This window comes from Pezoporus occidentalis, unplaced genomic scaffold (assembly GCF_034315485.1).
Source record: "Pezoporus occidentalis ecotype Australia unplaced genomic scaffold, CSIRO_AGI_Poc_V1 ctg127, whole genome shotgun sequence".
In the NCBI taxonomy this organism is placed as follows: domain Eukaryota; kingdom Metazoa; phylum Chordata; class Aves; order Psittaciformes; family Psittacidae; genus Pezoporus; species Pezoporus occidentalis.
In genome coordinates, this window is record NW_026913071.1 from 28,322 (window position 1) to 44,887 (window position 16,566).

The following is a 16,566-nucleotide window of genomic DNA, read 5'->3' on the forward strand; positions in this document are numbered from 1 at the left end:
TCTCAGTTATGCTCCCTAGTCCCCACTTGCTCCAGGTTGAAGTCTCCTAACCATCAGCCTCCTCAGCAAGATCTTTTCTCCAGGGCTTCCCATTCCGAGGCACTGTATTCCAGGTCTGTGTGTCAGACATGGTTTTACAAGCCCTTGGTTTTCATCCTTCTGGGAAGGGCACACACGTGATCACGTTGGATGGTCCGTCCAGCCAAACTGCTGTATCTGGGATCTTTGTTAGGAGCACATTGCTTCTGGTTTAGGATTATCTGTCTCTTAATGCAGGTGCTGTGGCCTGATCAGCTACACACCTGCAAAGCCAGCTAGGCCCTGCAGTGGCTGTGCTGTGGTTGCAGTGGTTATTACCAACCATTTGGACAGGGAGCTTCATATTGGAAGCATTTATTGTCAAACTCCAAGCAGTGTTTCTGAACTGAGGGGATTGCTTCCCCGTTAGATTTTCACCATGTTTTATTTGCTATATCGTTAAGTTTGTCAATGTCTCCAGACTTAACTGTTGCAAAGATAAAAGCCTTGATAGTAATGGCTTTGTGGCTGGCAGGTGCTCATTTCCTGTATTATTTGAGATTATTCCTTTTGAATCTCACTGTTATCTCCATTATTGACACACACTGTAATTTTCAAAATTGTCCACTATTAGGTCTCTGACTCTGGTTTTTCCCTTCTTGTCTGTGAACAGCAGCCTGCTTATGTTCAGTTCAATTTGGTTTTAACCCATTCAACAGTTACACAGAGTTTCTTTCAAGCACTAGCAAGAGAATAGCAGAAAACCAATAGCTCCCCTCCTCCTTCCTGAATATGTTATTTAACTCGGCCTCAATATTGCAGGGCTGTTGACGTTTCAATGTAGCATGATTAAGAATCTTGTGCCCCTTTGATGTTGATAAGTAACTAAAAATGTATTAAAAAACCTAAAGCCATGTTTTAAGCTCCACTCCTTTTCTTGGTCTTGAAACATTTCATGAACACTCCAGTGGTTCTGCTAAGGAGCTGTTTCATTTGGTACCAAATATTAGCTCTAATATTTAAGTGGCTTCACTTTCTGCTTTGATTTGTCAGGTTTTTTTTTCGTTAATCTGAAAAGATTGCAGTGACATTTATATAACGGGCTTTGTTTGATTTATAAAAGATTAAAGTTAATTTATAGTTATTATCTGTCATTAATCCTCATACAGGAAAATTGTTTGCATTTTTTATTTAATGGATATGTGTTTCGTTTTATCTCTACCCAGGATGAGTCAGAGCATGTATTTAAACAAGAAAACAGCATTTTGCTTCTCATCTGCTGCAAGGCCATAACTAAAACAATACTTTGGAGTCCTTTAACAGGCCCAACAAAAAATGCTTTGTAAGCAATACCCCATCATTTTATAAAAGAAAACATGATAAAGCAAGTGACTGAAAGATGAACTTTGCTAGTGTCATGTATTCTTTAAAAAGGAATAAAATTCAGGCTTAAGTTAAATGCTGTGCGTTACACAGATAGCAGAACGAACTGTTGTCTGTGAACATTTCTGGCACACACCAGTTCTGGAAGGATGTGGTCAGTGTGGTGTTAAAAGGCGGTGCATGGCACTGCAATGACTTCCCTGCTGCTCTGTGAAGTGACAGTTCTGGTAGACCAATGTAGTGGTGTTATCTGTCAGAGAAATTACATCTGATAGAACAAGAAGGATGTTTAGAAAGCTATTGATCAGATTAAAAAGAAATAGTGAAATGAATGTTTTTCTGTATATCCTCAATTTATCTATTTGGTTTTGGTGATGATTGCATTGTAATACAGCAAAAGGGAGGAAAACAAAGCTGAGTAATTGGGTAAAGAATGAGTTATTAGAACAGTGTTTACTTATGGTAACAATAATTTAGTTCAAACAATTGAGGGATCTGAGGAGGGAAAGAGACCTTGGGAGAATCACTGGAATTAGAAGTTTCTGAAGATACCACAGAACTTGCATCTCTGCAAAACCACCTCATTTAAAATGACAAAGGACAAAGTCCAAATGAGACAAAAATTCTAGAGCAAGTTGCTAAAGAGTTGTGTTTAATGTAAAAGCAGAGTGAAGTGGTGCAAGACCCTTCCTCTCTGTTGTCTTTTGAGGTGATCAGAAACAAAGTGAAGGCAAAACTCATCATAGTACTGTGTTTTTCAGCCTTTCTGACTCTTACCAGGATCCCCTGTCTATCTTTTGTGATCTCCCACCCATTCTCTCTTTAACGTGCGAGGCTGTTTACTGCACTGTTTCTCTCTGATGGTTTCTCATGCAGTGCTGAGGTAGCATATTTTAAGTAGCAGATGAGATAAAGGAAAAACCCTACTGAAACCCTACGTTTAGGAGAAAACCATGACCTGGGTCAGCTTGCACTGAAATGTGGGGCCTTCTGAGGCTCTGCAGCACAGTTTGGTTCTGTTTTTGTAGAATAGGGACTTGAGCGTGTCTGTCAACAAAGTGGAAGAGGAGAAGGAGGGGAAAGCATTTAACACTGAACACTTAAATAATGCAGACATGCTGTCTAGGCTGGGAAAGATAGAGGGAAGGGAAATGAAAATATAGTGAATCCTTGCTACTCTGAATAGACAGGGATAATTGTGCTTTTGTAGTGCTGTATATACTTGCCAAGGCAGTCTGATCAGTGTTTGTCTTGAACCAACTAATCAATGTGGTGTTGAGTTCAGTGCTATTTATCAGGAGAGCTGAAACAAGGAACTAATCCAGTAAATTTCATTTGTTCTCTGGAGTGGGCTTTGTTTTCATGTTAGCTTCATGTAGCAAACATTGACAGTACATATTGTTTTCCTCATTAATAAAACTTGGAACCTGGGATGTTCCCTGCAGCAGTCAAACCATGTCCAAGACAGCTGAGCATGTGTCTTTCTTTGACTCATCCAAAGGTCAGAGCATGCACTGATCCAACTGATCCTTGTGGGATCTCTAGCTAAATCCTTCTGTCTTCATGGCCAGTGTGGACGAGGAGCTGGAGGTAGCTGCATTTAACTCTGTTGCTCGCATGACAGTTACCTCCATTTTCAGCTGGGACTAATAGTTTTCAGCAGAGCTGAAGCATGTTCTACTTCAGGAGATGTGGATAACTTATTCCACTGCTGTGCCTGGTTTTGCTTAACCTGGAGAGAAGTGTGTAGGCTGTCAGAGAGATCCTTCTGGATACATTCAGGCCCAGTCTTCACTGTTGAGTATCTGCCTGCCTTTTGATATATTGTGATTATTTCTTTGCATTGCTCTGACAACTCACCAGTTGGATGCTGTAAAACTGGGATCAGGATCCCTGGCTGACATGCCTCCTTGTGCAGAAGCAGCATTTTGATTCACTTAAAATGGAAAGTCTGCAGAGGCTTTGTTTCACAGTGGCTGGGCAGCCGAAGACTTTGAACTCTAAGTAAAGCTGCTGCAAAGGGACATTTAGCCTCCATGCCAAAATTTAAAGGAAACAAAATGATCCTCATTTTGTTGAAGCCCTTTAGTACTGCTCATACTGCAGTGTCTAGTTTCAATATGATTATCTTTTTTTAATTCAAAGTGGTGCAGTGAAGAATGGATGCATGCCTGCCTGTCTTTCTGCTTCCAGACCTCCTCTGCACCTCCCTTATGAATCCAATAGCAGTTGAAGAAAGAAGAGGAAAAAGAACAATTCTACTATTTTGGATATACTGTCACAAAGCAGGATTTTTATTTCAACAGTATTGAATTGAACTTGCACAATAATATCACTGTTATAAGCCAGTTTTCAGAAACAGATAGTTATCACCAAGCCCTTCTCAACTAAGATGTGTTTTAGAGACACTTTCTGATGCATTTTCTTCCTATAGTGTAGAAAGAACTGTCAGTGCAATCTGCTTGGCCTTGCCATAACAGTCTGATGCTGAGAATCCTTTTGTCATCTGGCCTTCCAGAAGGGAGACTTCAGAGGAAACCTGCATCTTGGAAAGAAGCATGCTCTGCAGTCGGGTTTCCCCACTTACTGGCTGAGTTCTTGCATTCAGTATCCTGTGCTTAGCATTTTCAGAGTGGTGAATAGAAGAGGTATCAAATGGTGCATTATTGGTTATTTACTGCTTTCAGGGAGCCAGGAGGGGGTCTGGTAGCTGCTGTGGATGGGGAATGAAAGCAGTCCTGTATACTTCGGTGGTATCCGATTTGGAGTGCGGCATTGCCAGCTTTGGGTCTTGAATCTCTTCCCAAACTTGCATCCTTAAATTTCTATTTGGGTGTGTTGGTGCAGTTTTCTTTCAGGCAGAACCCTCTGTATGTTTATGGCTGTCCTGAGAAAAACAATAGAGACTGGGCAACTCCCCTCTTCAGTCACTGAGATTGGACTGGGGAAGAATCTGGCCCCAGGTAGGAAGTCGAGCATTTAGCTTTCCTAGCTCAGTTTTCACTCACGTCAGGGCTCTGTATCCTTCCCAAATGCATCTCTGGAGACTCTGCAGGCTTTTTGTTCTTTGTCTTTTCCTGGGGTGCTGTTTGAAGTGCTGAGAGCCTGAAATTCTGATGCAACAACTTTCTTGTTCAAGTGTCTAACATTGCTCATGGGCCTGAAAGTGTTGCTAGCTAAAAGCCACTTGGGGAGTTTCTGCCGTAGAGAAGCTGAGGTAATAGGAATATAATTTTTGAGACAGATTACCTGTTAACTAAAAGTTTCAGGACTTTGTACCCTTGGGGCAGAAGTTGGAGTTGTGTGTGCTGATCTGGATCTCTATCTGGTACACATGTTGAGGGTACTATAGCAACATAGCCCATGCAGGCTTGTGATAACCAAAGGAAACTCACTGGGGGATAGGAATTGTCGGCAAAAAACTTTCTTGTTCTTTCTGTATGTAGCCCTTTTTTACCAAAGTATCATGGCTCCAAGAACCTATAACCTTATGGTATGCCAAACAGGGATGAGAGCAGTAAGACACCTCCATTTAACAGGTGATGGGCAGAAACACATAGATCTGGTGCTTGGAGTAATAGGCATGTGGGAGCAAGCTTTCATCGACCTACTCCTTTGCTTCATTGATCCGTATCTCCAGCCAGTTGCTTGCTTTCTCTCTCCTTCACACAAGTGTCTCCTGTATCCCACCGTTGCTTCCTTTAAATCTTCATGCTCACTCTTTGCATCCCCCTCAGTGTCCTCCTTGTCAGTATTGCCCAGGGCTGGGAGGTGCTGCATAATTCTGTCTTGCTGCCCTCACACCTTCTCCCATCTGAAAAGAGAGGAGGGCACAAAGTGAACGTACCTTTGCTGTTGTGGGTGGCTGGGGGCTTGGTGCAGTATGGTCTAGCCTGTTGTTTAGGGTGCTGTTGTGAGTAGCACAGTTGTGTACCAGATGTCCATAGCCTTGTCTGGGTTTCATCTCGCAGTTGCTGTAGCTGTTGCCTGGCTGCAAATGGTGCACGTCACCCCAAGCAGTTTGCATAGCTGTGGGCAGAGACCAGGCAGGTTTCCTCCCAAAAGTGCATGTGACAACCATAAAACAATTAAATGGGCAATGTGCAACCAAGGGTCAGGAATTCTTCTCCCATGAAACCACTGTGTAATATGGACAGAGTTAAGTTAGAGCCATGGCAGAATATAGCAGTTGATGGTGTCATTTACTTGCCTCTCATTGGGAGTTTGAATGTGTGTAGAGGCGCAGATCACCTCTGCCTGGTGCTCTTTGTGTTTGCTCTTTGGTAAATCCTTCCAGTGCCTTTGAAAACTGGAGTATCCCCTTTTCAGGGGTGACACTTGGGTCTGTCAGATGCAGGCTGAATCTCATATAAAGGTTTTGGGTTTGGCCCAGAGGACTCCCTGGATTCCAGAGCAGTGGATGAGTCAGCTCTTCTGCCTGATGTTCCATGGAAAAAAAAAAAGGACTGTCTTTTGAAGGTATCCTTTATGTGTACATTGCTGCCAGAGCATCACTTCCATTATCTGTGTAATGAGATTTTCTGTCCCTGTGCCTGTTAATTACTTACCTTTGAGGGTGCATTCATAAAGCAACATGACTTAGGAAAAATGAAAAGCTTTTGCAAAGGAAGGCTGCTTTTTGCTCCTGTTTTTTTTGCCCAGGAGTTTGAGTACCTCCAGACTCGAAGGGATTGCCGTGAATGGGAGATTTCACAAATAATGTTCAGCTCACAGAAGGCGAGGCACGAAAGGAGATGTAGCAGTTACAGTGTTACATCTTGTACAAGGATTTCTGCCCAGGAAAGGCTGAGGGAAAGGAGGCATAACAGAAACCGATACAGAAAGGCTTAGGCACCGAAACCTCGAGTGGAAACAGGACATGAGCTTGAAGTGCAGCATTCCTTTCATGGCAACGGAGTCTGCAAATGGTATCAGCGGGTTCATGCATGGTCCAGGATGATAACAGTTTGTCTGATATGGGTGCGGTTTTTATCAGGGTAGGTAGTAAACAGCTGCACAGAACTTAGTCATGCTTATGAAGTCAAATGCAGGCTGCTGTCTCCCAGTTGGCTGGTTCCTGAGCTAGGGTGGAATATCTGAAAGCATCTGAATCATTTAGAACCACAGCTCTTAATGATTCTCAGATGGATACTTGCTCCTTCAGTTGGCCAGTTGTTGCTTCTCCCTGGTTGTCTCTACAGTGCTGTAGTTATGTCATGTGGAGAGTAGTGCCAAGGGTCCCTGTACTAAACCTTGCTGTCCAGGATAGTGAATAATGCAACAACAAAGGGAGGACATTCAGTAGCCACTGTTCTTCTTGTGAATAAGTGAGTGTATTTGTAGAGCAAAGGCATGGACAAGGTGAAGGTTGGCATACCCACACACCCTTCAGAGGGAATATGTGGAAAGGAAAAGGAAGTTGATGCTGGACTCAATTCTGCTGCTTATTTGTATATGGGTAGATCTCCCTGTGAACAGCCCAGGAAAGAAAAGGAACAGAACAGGATGGTTTGGAGGTGAGATCAGCCCTGAGGAGCTCACTGGCTGTCCCTAGCCTCGAAGAAGAGCTGGGTCAGCCAAGACTCTTAGGACCTCAGGCAGTTGCCAGCATTTCCATCTGCTACCACAGTGTGTGCCTCTGCTCTTCCCACTCGGGTCTGGATTGTGCAGGAGGGATACCTCTGACTATCCCAGGAAGTTCTCCACATTTTCTTCACCAGGAGGGACTTTCCAAACGTAGTGAAAGACACAACCTGTTGAACTGGGGGCAATTCCCTGTAATTCCACGTGTCTAAAACCTAGAACATAGATGGAAAGTGCCCAGCTCCTTCTGGAAACTCAGTGAAATTCTTCAGATGAGTTATTCTGAAAGGGGGAGCAGGGTAGCAGGTTTGTTGTAGAAATCAGAGGCTAAAAAGAGGTTGCTTTATATCTCCCATGTCTTTCATTCCCACTTATTTGGCCTTGTTCCTTTGGGTGAGCTGAGTTGCCCAGTCAGACTTTGCCCAGCTGCATGGGAATCTTCCACACAGCTCAGAAAATACCACTCATTAGCCACACTTCGGTAATGTCAAGAGGCTGAACGTGGGGTGAGCACTCACATTTGCACAGATGCACACAGTTACGTGCAAGTGCACACAAAGAGCTTGCAGTTAAAACCTACATGCCCGTCTCTTTTAACAGAGGAAGACAGCCCCAGCTGTGTATACAGCTTTGTGTTTCCCTTTGATCTGTGTTTGTTTCCAGTGTTCCTCATAGACTGGATCCTGGCACTCCTCAGAGCTGCCTGCTCTCTTCCATGTTTGCAGCTGCATAACTGCATCCAGAGAAGCCTGCTGGGGTGACTGGGGTGTAACTGGTTTCAGCAGCTTCGGGTGAGGGTTCATCTTCCCTGCAACCCATCTTGTTGTTTACTTTCTCCTGTCCTTTCCTCCCCAGCCCACACCACATGGGACTGTTTCATTCTGCTAGTGGAAACTCTGCCTTGCAGATGCCTCAGAATCTTCCCTTTCACTTTGCCTCCCGGCTCCCACACAAGTGGCATTGCTGCCCTTTTACAGTTCCATGCATTAGCTACAGCTGCCACTCTGGAGCAGATCTTTTGCTCTGTCACCAGGGTCAGAGCTCAGAGAGGCAAAATTCCCCTTCGCTTTCCAGAGACTGGGCATGCTGCCCCTGCAGCTGGCTTGGGCCCTGTGCCCGAGGGAGGGCAAGAAACTGTACTCTGCATACTTAGGATGTGTTTTGTGAAGCTGTCAGAGTGCTGCAGGCCCCTCTCAGCCCTTTGGGTCTTTCCCTTTGCCCCAAGGGAGGACAATCTCTGTCTAAACCTTTCCTGACCTGATGCCAATCTAGCATGGCCTTAAAAACCTTTGGCAGCAGGATTGCCTAGGGAGGCAGTGCAACCTATTGCCCTGATTAACTGTTGGTACCATTAGAAAGTTTGTTCTAATGTTAAACTATTAGGAAAATTATTTCAGTGTTGTTCTAAGAGAGAAAAAAAGCCATGCAAACTTGTGTGTGAAGGGGAGAGTCCCAAATGCTTAACATAGTAATTGGCTTTCATAGCGAGAATCACTGTTAGACCCTAGGAGTATGTTGAGGAATTCTGGCTGGGATAAACAAATAGGGGAAAACATAATTAGTTTTCCTTTTCTTCATACATGTGTTTGCTGCTTCACCTACCCAGAAAAGCAGTGCTGATGCCAAAAGAAGTGGGAAACCAGGCAGGAACACTTTTTCTCCACTGGATATTCTATGTAGTATGACCCTCTTAGGAAATGCGCAGAGCCTGTTCTCTGTGGCGTGACCTTGGTGGCCTTCTATGATGGGGCTACAGAACTGATGGACAGGGGTAGAGCAGTTGATGCCATCTACCTGGACTTGTGTAAAGCGTTCGACACTGTCCCACATGACATCCTTGTCTCTAAATTGGACAGACATCAATTTGATGGATGGACCACTCGGTGGATAAAGAACTGGCTGGACGGCTGCACACAAAGAGTTGTGGTCAATGGCTCAATGTCCAGCTGGAGATCAGTAACGAGTGGTGTCCCTCACGGATCGGTGTTGGGACCGGTCTTGTTTGACATCTTTGTCGCTGACATGGACAGTGGGATTGAGTGCGCCCTCAGCAAGTTTGCCGATGACACCAAGCTGTGTGGTTCAGTTGATACCCTGGAGGGAAGGAATGCCATCCAGAGGGACCTTGACACACTTGTGAGGTGGGCTGATGCCAGCCTCATGAAGTTTAACCATGCCAAGTGCAAGGTCCTACAGCTGGGTCGGAGCAATCCCAGGCACAGCTACAGGTTGGGCAGAGAAGAGATTCAGAGCAGCCTTGTGGAGAAGGACTTGGGGGTGTTGGTCGATGAGAAAATTAACATGAGCCGGCTTCAGTGTGCGCTTGCAGCCCAGAAAGCCAACTGAATCCTGGGCTGCATCAAGAGGAGCGTGACCAGCAGGTCGAAGGAGGTGATCCTGCCCCTCTACTCTGCTCTTGTGAGACCTCACCTGGAGTATTGTGTGTAGTTCTGGTGTCCTCAACATAAAAAGGACATGGAACTGTTGGAACAAGTCCAGAGAAGGGCCATGAGGATGATCAGGGGACTGGAGCACCTCCTGTATGAAGATAGGCTGAGAAAGTTGGGGCTGTTCAGCCTGGAGAAGAGAAGGCTGCGTGGAGACCTCATAGCAGCCTTCTAGTACCTGAGGGGGTCCTATAGGGATGCTGGGGAGGGGCCCTTCATTAGGGACTGTAGTGATAGGACAAGGGGTAACGGGTTAAAACTTAAACAGGGGAAGTTTAGATTGGATATAAGGAAGAAATTCTTTCCTGTGAGGGTGCTGAGGCACTGGAATGGGTTGCCCAGGGAGGTTGTGAATGCTCCATCCCTGGCAGTGTTCAAGGCCAGGCTGGACAAGGCCTTGGGTGATATGGTTTAGTGTGAGGTGTCCCTGCCCATGGCAGGGGGGTTGGGACTTGATGATCTTAAGGTCCTTTCCAACCCTAACTATTCTATGATTCTGTGACCTCTCTTAAACTTTTTTTGGCTTGGCAAAGCAGATTGGAGGCTTGGTGTTCACTGGGAAAAGCACGTATGGGGATGCATTTCAGTGAAGGGATTGCAAAGGGGGAGAAGAAGAGAAATCTTCTTCTGGTGTCATATACTTGAAGAAAACAAGGCCTCTGGAGTCATGAGTGTTTCTTGCATTTTGAGTTGTGGGTTTTTTTTACTTGGTGATTTCTGAGAAAAATACATGTGGTGGGGAGCTTGCAGAGTGGGAAGGGGGTTGTATTGTGCATTGGGCATGTTGTAAATGGTTAGCAATAGTCAGAGTGGAAAGCTGTTGTATAGAAGTAGGGAACTTGCATAAGGCCTCCAAGCTGTTTCTCAGGTCTGTGCAGACAGTGCTGCCTTGCACTTGCCCTCAGTCACTCAGGGAAAGCGAATTGCATGAGTTTCTTAAAGGCTTTTTTCTGTAAGGAGCATTTGTTAAAACCATTCTGTTACTTAAAGTACAAAATATGATTAATCTTGCCAGCTCTTGTAATCTCCACTGAGTTCCTGGTGTTCTGTGATTGTGAAATCCAGCACCTGGAGTTAAGTGTTTTCCACACACACACACACCCCCCCCCCCAAACCAGTGTATGAGCCAGGGTAACCTATGCATTTAAAACACAGAAGAAGAAGCAGCATCCTATGTAGATGTTTATGTTTGCTTTTTTAAATCATGTGATATCGGAGTTACTCTGGTGCTTGTTTTTTTTATGGAGCCTAAATTATATTCTTAAAGACATATGGGATTAACAGTGGGACATCAAAAACTAAAGGCCTTAAAGAAATAAGTTTTATGACTGCTTGATTGCAAAGTCAACAATATAACCTTCATCTTGTCATCGTGATTCTGACTAAACTCCTTTGACTTTCACTGAAGTTCCATCTTGGGAATTTCTTGGGACAGTGGTAAAAGCAGAGATCAGACGTTTTTTGTTGCATATGTGGAGAGAGCAGTGAGGGGTTATTGAACCATGTTGAGAAATGTGGCCATGGTAAAGGGGCTGGAGCACCACCTGTATGAAGACAGACTAAGAAAGTTGGGGCTGTTCAGCCTGGAGAAGAGAAGCTTCCAGTATCTGAAGGGGGCTTACAAGGATACCGGAGAGGGGCCCTTCATCAGGGACTGTAGTGACAGGACAAAGAGTAATGGGTTTAACTTAAACAGGGGAAGTTCAGGTTAGATCCAAGGAAGAAGTTCTTTACTGTGAGTGTGGTGAGGCACTGGCACAGGTTGCCCAAAGAAGTGGTGCCCATGGCAGGGGGTTGCAACTGGATGATCTCAAGGTCCTTTCCAACCCAAACCATTCTGTGATTCTATGATCTTGTACTTTGGGCGTTATTAACTAGCAGAGAAAGCTGAATGAAGTAGCTTCCCAAAGTGACCTGCTCCCTGGGCGCTTCAGATACCAGTGTCACTGCTGACCTACAGGAGCACCTGAAAGCCAAGAGTGGATTTAGTTGTGTGGTACTCTGAAGGAATGAGTATTGGCTCCATTTTGTGGCTGAGCAGTGCTTCAGTTCCTCAAGGGATCTACCTGAGGTCACACAAGCTGCCTGCAGACAGGTCTGCTGACTCTCACTGAAAGGTCTTGCCTGCTGCATAACCCTTTCCTGCTTGTGGAGGGAGTTGAAATGTCAGCTCCTTCTGGTTGCTGCTTCACCCTTCCTGAACATACGTACAAACTCTGCAAGCTTCTGGCTTGCCATTTGGCTCTCATGATGAGGAAACTCAATTCAGCCTCCCCCAAGGTGAATGGTTTATGGTGAAATATATATATATATCTATATATATATGTATGTATTCTGTTTTCCTTGTTTGGGATTTGGTTGTTGGTGGTTTTGGTGGTTGTTTTTTTTTTTTTTAATTATCATTATTTCTTAACACTGATGATTTTTGAAACCAGTAAGGATGGGACGCTCTATAGAAAATATCTGATGATGAAGCAGTAATTTATCTTGCCTAAACGCACGAAGCCCTGTGGGTGAGATAAACATGCCAAAATAACAGGGAAGAAGGGATTGTGATTGTGATTATAATGCAGTGCAACTGCAGGTATTTCTTTAAGCTCATGTGCTTATTTTCTTAATATTATCCTAATAGATGAGCAAATGGAAACCACTTTGCACCATAGCAGAGGGCCTGGTATTCCAGCTCCTCTCTTCTAATTATTTTTCTTTCCAAAGCAAACTGTGAACCTTTCAGTGTCTGGTTTGTTCCCAAGTGGGATCCTTACCCTGTTCCCGCTGCGAGAATACAGAACGAGCGAGCGTAAGGCAGCTAATCCTCCCACAAATGTTAGTTTACTCAACTACAGCTGTTCTTGGTTTGGGGGAATTAAAACTGTATTACTTTGTGGCATTGCTGACCCAGGCAGGGGTTGCAAAGATCAAGAATTCACTAGGTAGAATGTGTGACTTCTTGAGCCCTGTTGGAAGCACTTGGAGTTTCGTAGCTGACCTGAAAGAAAGCTGAGTAATTTTCATGTCTTATGGATATATTTTGTCTTTGCTTCCTGCCCAAGGAAATGGTTTCCAAGTGGCCAGTTTCATGCTTTTTTAGCTTGTTTGAGGTTTGAGCAGTCTTGCATCTCTTGGCCTTCACATATGCCTGAAGGAGAGAAGAAAGTGCAAGAAAGGCATCAAGGGCAGTTAAAGGAAAAGAGCAAGACAAGAGGCTTGGTTTGTTGTTGTTGGTTTAATTTTCTAGGTGATAAACCTTCCTTCTCCTTGGAAGAACTGTATTGGCAATGAGCTTGTATTAGCACATCAAACCAGCTAAGCAGAAGCAAGGTGTGTTTTCACACTCTCTGGTACCTCCTTTCAAAAAACTGTCTTTCCTCCTACCTGTTTCAAACACTTTTTTGTTTCCTGGTACATCTGTATGTATGAGATCAGAACACGACTCATCTGCTGACAAAGTGCTGGGACCTGCTCAGGTTCTTCTGCTGAGTAACATACATAGTTACCTTGAGTTAAAACTGTTGGTCACTTAACATTAGCTGTCTCTTAGGCTTTTGAAATACAGTATTGCTGTTCTTTGTGTGTAAAAATCCATATCCAATAGGAAAAACAGTGCTTCCAAAAAATATAATGTAAAATAATGCTCTAGAAAAATAAAATTCATAGAGCTTTTAAATTCTCCTTCCTAGGGCTTTTTCCCAAACACACATCCTATAGTGACCCTGGCTGGCAATTCCTTTTGTCTGGAAAGTCTGAGGTTAAATTTAAAACAGTTTTACAAGGTGAAATTACATGCACTGCTTCCTCTGTTCCAGATGCATGCCCTCTGTACCTGAAAGGTACAGTGGATATTTGATGACTCCTTAAATATTTCTGACAGTGCAGAGAGGTATTAGATGAAGAGCACATGCTTTCCTTCTGGAAGAAAAGATTCTGTGTAAACAACTATTTCAAATTGTCAATCTCTTTCATTAGGAATTAGCTTTTCTTCCGTGAGTTGAGGAAACTGGAATATAACGCCTGGATGTTCCTGTGGAACCTGCTCTAGGTGGCCTTGCTTTGGCAGGCGGTTGGACTAGATGATCTCCAGAGGTCCCTTCCAAACCTAATGATTCTGTGATTCTGTGAAAAGCAATGTATGGGGTGGAAAATCTCTGTCCTATCTTAATGAACAGTACAAATATCTTTTAGTAGCAATAGCTTATCTGTATAATTAAAAATACATATACAAATGACAAAAATAACTTCTAGTACTAGATCATAGAATCACAGACTGGTTTAGGTTGGAAGGGACCTTACGATCATAGAATCATAGCAAGAGTTGGGTTGGAAAGGACCTTAAGATAATCTAGTTCCAACCTGGCCTCGAACACTGCCAGGGATGGGGCAGCCACACCTTCTCTGGGCAAGGTGTGCCAGTGCCTCAACACCCTCATAGTAAAGAAAATCTTCCTTTAATCTCAATCTCTCCTGTCAGTTTAAAGCCATTCTCCCCTTGTCCTGTCACTAAAGCCGTTGTAAAAAAGTCCCTTCCCAGCTTTCTTTAGATCAGAGTATATTCCTGATATCAACATGTTCCCCACTCATTATTTTGACAACAGGAGATATGTTTTCCCAAGTAACAAGTTAGTAGCATTTCTTTACTCTTTCACTGATGGACTTAAATGTCTGTTTTACAAAGCAAGTGCTTCTTTCAACTGGTCAGTGGCGTTAGTAGTTTAAAACCTGACTATTTAGTAGGCACCAAAGTCTTTTTCCGTAGTATTAGGAAGCAACAGGGGCTCTGATCTGAGTTACTGTCTGTGCCTTTACTGCTGTGACACCCTATGGACCATTCTGCTGTAGCCAGGTTACCAGTCCAGGGTCACTTTACGTTTGCCTGGAGGGAAGCTGCCTGATTACTCAGGTTCTTCCAGTCTCAGTGCAGAGACAAAGGTTGTGCACCATCTTTGATTCCTCCTTGAGAGGCTCTGAGGACTTGGTGGTATAGATCCCAACTGGAGAGCTTTTTCCATTGCCTGGCAGTTTTGGAGGCATTTAAAGATTATGGCATGAGAGTATCCCTGCTTCTCAAGTGTCTTGACTGCAGAAGCCCTGCAGGAGCCTGCAATACCTCCTCATTCCTTTCCAAAGGCGCAGTGCTCAGCCAGGAAACCTCTGAACAGAATAACCAAGAATAGCTGGTGAGTTTGGAAAATCTTGGCTATCTTTGCTGCTGACCCAATTCTAGCAGTAAAGCTGAAAATCCATAGGTCACAGCAAAGCAGATTCCTGCTCCTCTTTGGCAGAGGAACCACTCTGCAGAGTCCTGATAAATGGCACAGCTGCTTTGCAGGCATGGTGGTGGTATGGAGAAGGATGCTGCACTGGTTGGAGCAGCATCACCAGACGTTGTGGCTGTGAGCACACTGTGTATCCCTAGAAGGATAATTATAATGGGATTAGTGAGGAGGGCAGCACAGGACACTGTTGGCTATTTACAGAGCAGGGCTATTTTTAACCACCTTTTAACAAAGATAGAGTTTTTATTAGACTGGGCTAGTTGGGGGTTTATAATTAACGAGCCTGGGTTGCACGTTGCTGTTTACAGCGTGCTTTGCATGTTTCCCAAGAGCCAAAAGCAGGCTTGTAACCATATCATACTGCCAGGGTAACAAAACTGTGATACCTGTGTGGTTAGCAGTGAGCATGATGGAAATGTTGGTGCCAAATGATCTTGTGCAAGAGGTACCTCGACGTGACCATACCAACAGCAAACTAGGCTGTGTTTAAGTCAGGAGGATGTGATGTAGTGCATTTATGGCCTGTGGTGGCCGTAGGGCTTAGCGTGCTGTTGTAAGCACAGCTCAGCCTAAAAGGGGTTTAGCTGGTGACATTATGTGTTGTGCTATAGTAGAGTTCAGTTAATTATATGCACCAGGAATTAGAATACTTCGTGGCTAAAGGCCAGGATCAATAATAGTAGATCATCAGTACATAATTTTTTGGGGGGGAGGGAATTAAATCTGTTGCTGTTTGACATCTCTTAACTGTCCAAATTTCTCTCAAAGAAAGGCATAGAGAACTGATGAACTGAGAGGTCAGTGCTGGACCTGGATGAAAATGAAGGGGCAAGAGAATGCCAGGCATTGATTGCCTCCATTCGTCTGCTGGGCAGCTGGCCACCTATGCTGCTCTCATCACCTTTTCATTGCGAAGCACAGGCTGTTATATTTGGTCTTTCTCTACTGAGTTTAAGCAGCCTGTCTCACTGGTGCCTCTGAAGATCAAAGGGGTTAGGAAAGGATGGGCAGTCATGTTACCAAACAGCTGTGAGTTCATTCTGGAGGAGGCACCTTCCAAAATGGTATCATTTTTATTACTGTGAGCATCTGTATTCTAATTTTTTTTTTGCCATTCCTTTAAGCATCCTAGGTTTGGAAGTCATGGGATTACAGATGGTATCTTTTATTATTATTATTTTATTCATAGAAATGAGGCTTCTGTATTCTAGCCCTCTAGTTCAAAGAGAAAAACTTCCAAGATGTGCAACAAGTAAGACCCAAAGGCCCAGAAGTTCTTGTGTGAATAAAAATAGCCCCAGATATATCGCTTCAGCTTCAGAATCATAATGTTGCTTTAGTCTAATTGTTTAGGATCAGCTTGATTTGAGATTTTTGGGTGCAGTCATAGGATCTTGTTTAGATGCCAGTGCATTTGGCAACTGTATTCTTGGTCCAAAGAGTTTCTAGTCCAGTCTGTCAGAGAAGAGGACAGAAGCGGGGCAGGCTGAAGGATGATGGCTAGTGATAGCAGAACAAACAGCCCAGCCTTTGCAGTGCTGGTCAGAGGAGAGAGTGAAAAGGAAGCTAGTAGAGACTCAGTGTGAGATGAGAGTAATTTTACTCCCTCAAGTGCCCTCTGACATGAGAGTAGGAGTCCTTGCCTTCCAGAAGTGTTTGCAGTGCTGTGGCCTTGAATCTTGGAAGTGGAAGCTTTCTCACATGTCCTTGTAACTCAAGGTGTTTGTAGGCCAACCCCTGCACCCACTGAACAACATGATTAACACTTGGTGTCCACACAGTGTGGACAGACTGACCAACCTTTGGGAGCTAAAGCTGAAAGTGTCTATTCTCCTTCCATATTGCAGCTCAGGAGACTCCTG

At 44.1% G+C, this 16,566-nt stretch overlaps 1 protein-coding gene and 1 long non-coding RNA gene across 3 annotated transcripts in view; one reads left to right on the plus strand and one right to left on the minus strand.

The window, feature by feature from the left end:
* Positions 1-16,566, plus strand: part of MXI1 (MAX interactor 1, dimerization protein) — a 48,070-nt gene that overhangs the window by 19,198 nt on the left and 12,306 nt on the right. The window lies entirely within an intron of this gene.
* On the minus strand, positions 3,675-6,938 carry LOC134158155 (uncharacterized). Its single transcript, XR_009962614.1, has 2 exons — positions 5,970-6,938; positions 3,675-5,839 (listed from the first exon to the last, which is right to left on the minus strand). It is a non-coding gene; the product is annotated as an uncharacterized LOC134158155 (long non-coding RNA).